Genomic DNA, 2,988 nt, shown 5'->3' on the forward strand with positions numbered 1-2,988 from the left:
TATGTGGATAATCCAGTAGTTCCAAGTACATTGGTAGAAATTCTCAGCTACATTTGACCTAATTTTCAGCATATTTATGAATGCAACTTGTGATGATCATTGCCAACTTTTCTTCCACAATTCGCTTGACTTAAAAACATAACACACGACTATCATAAGATAAAAATAACTCATAACATAACGTTCTTATCATTTTGAGCACCCTAGTCACACCCCAAAAGTACATGTTATAACATTCCCACCTTGTCGACTTTCGACGAAACTTATTTTCTTCAATTAGTTCAGCTTCTAAGGCTTGCAACCCTCTTGGTACTTGCAGTCCATGATCTTAAATATTTGTAACCTCCAAGTTAACATTATTAACTTACTTTATGTACTTTCAAAGATGATCTCATTTCAGAGCTTACATCAATTGACTTACAACGCGCTCTCATGTACGAAACTATGGGGTGAAACATCATTCCCCCCTTTGGAACATTCGTCTTCTAATGTTGACTGATGCGCTTATCAGTCGCATAACCTATAGATATTCTGAAAAATTTATTATTGTCCTTGACATCAAAGCAACTATTCTGTGAATAAATCTAAAGCCCAGGGCATTTCCCCCTTTAGGCCTCCTTTTCGCACCACGACCTGTAGTCGGAATTCTTTCAATCTCGTTACTGTTTCTACCTCTGTCGTGTAGCCTGTACGACTCTATCCCTGTATGTGTGCCTATGCGACCCTTCTCTCTTTTTTCCTCCAGCTATTATCAAATCTCTAGGCCTCACTTGGTGAACATTTACAGAACTATGTCAAGCTGTCCCTCTAGGCATCTATAGGTGTACTGAAGTCCTTCACTTGGTACTTTGTTGAACTTATGACTATTTCTATATCTTGTTTCATAGCCTCGGTTATTTATCTTTATGAATTTACTACATCTAGGTAGGTCATACTATACCCTAACACTTACTTCAGTTTATTATTACCGAGGTTTGCTACCCAACTCCAGGTTACTCTCTCGCTGCTTATCCTATATAGTCCTTTGTTCTTTTGCATTACTATTCATCTTAAGAATGACAGCCTAATATCATCTCATACTTTGGAACTTTTATCCGCCTATTGTTGATTCACCTTAGTGTTTATCTATAATCTACCATTGATAACTTCAAACCTCTTACGTAGTACATTGTCGTAAGGGCTCACATCTCGTCGGGGAACATCTGAAGTCATTTTCCTGATCCACCTAGTCATGATACAATACTTCATTAACCGTATTTTATAGCATCCCAACGTGGTTCATCTTATGGGGGTATTCTAATCCTTTGCAATTCATGAAATCCCTTTTTCTCTAAATCGTTACTCAATCAAAGGCCTAAATGTCATCCACTTATCATTTATAACAATTACGCCCTTATTCTACTACCAGGGCAGCATTCCCTCTTTTCTAAATGCTTCTAGTCTTAAACTCCTCCAAGTTCATTCAGGCTGTACTGAGGTTCTATTTATAACTTACGGAAACAATCAACTCTGTTGTTTTGATGCATTTAATCCCGAGGGCTTACCTATTCTTGTCACCTTTTCACTTATCTTTTCTTATCCTTACTCCCGTCTACCTAAAACCTTGTCGCTCTACCATACTTTAGCTTGCGACCTACACATATCTATTTATACTACTCGCAACCTTCCTTTAACTTGATTGCGCCGCATATTTCCTTATGTTATTCTGGAACCTCAAGCGAGACATCACGTCGTCCCTTACTCTTCTTTACTCTCTTAACTAGACCTCTCGGTACCTAGAAACCATAGGCTAGAAGATATGCTAGTGACGATACCACTATCATTTCTTGATACATAATTACGACGCTTCTAGCCCTCTATCTGATATCTGGATTATTCGTAACTTTCTGTACTTGGGCATCTCGTACCTTCTTCACTTTTACCTTACTTACCATTAAATCTCGTATCGTATCTCTGTCTCTTTCATAACCTCCCTTCCACATAGGTAGGATTCACATCCACAACTTGAAGATCTACTATAATACATGCACCTCTGGTGCATACACAATCCGGTGGGAGCTTCATACTCACTCCTTATGAGGCTGGTGCTCTTCTAACTGGCTTTATCGTAAAGCTGCTATAGATTATGGATGTTGTACTATCTCTCTTGTATCTCTAATATAAAGGGTGATTCTGCAATGTTCCTTATCACGATTTCAATAATTATCTTGGTCTAGTAATCAAACTCTTTATTTACTTAGCTAGTTAACTCTTTAGATTCCTCTTCTCTCTTAGCCATTATGTAGGCTTAAGCTTTCTTCCGATCTGTAGCTCAGGTTATTACTTATTACTTTTGTCATGCCCTAAACCTGAAGAGGCGTGGCCGACACCCAGTGCCATACTTGGCCCGAGCGTACCACTCTATAACTAGGAACTCTGGAGGGGTAACCCTCAACTTAGGCCGATGAGGCCATATCTGAATCATCTGAAAATAGCGTCTCTCTCATCTAAGGGGTAAACATACCCAAAAGCTGATACAAAAGATACAGGACTCGTCTACAAGCCTCTAGAGATAACAGAACTGTACCATGGTCGGGACAGGGCCTCGATCTACCCATCAAACCTGTATATACAAAATAGACTCCAAGGTCTAGACCTGGTAACTCCGACGAAGTTGAGCTAACAACCAAGCTGATGTTTGACTCTGTCTGCTGGATGGTCTGTTCAACTGTTAATCAGGACCTGCAGGCATGAAATGTAGTGTCCCCGACAAAAAGGATGTCTGTATGAAATAATGTAGCGAGTATGTAAGGCAACAAAATAACTAAAAACTGAAACTGAACTGATAACATAATACTTAAAAGTAACTGCGAGTCAAAGATAATCTAAAGATATGCTTACCTGTTGATACTGACTCAACTCTCTCAATATAGTAAGTAAAATAGCTGTCCGGCCCTATAAGGCTCGGTATGTGTAACTGCTCTGCCGTAGTAGGCTCGTTCATAGGTG

Source organism: Nicotiana attenuata, unplaced genomic scaffold (assembly GCF_001879085.1).
Source record: "Nicotiana attenuata strain UT unplaced genomic scaffold, NIATTr2, whole genome shotgun sequence".
Lineage (NCBI taxonomy): Eukaryota > Viridiplantae > Streptophyta > Magnoliopsida > Solanales > Solanaceae > Nicotiana > Nicotiana attenuata.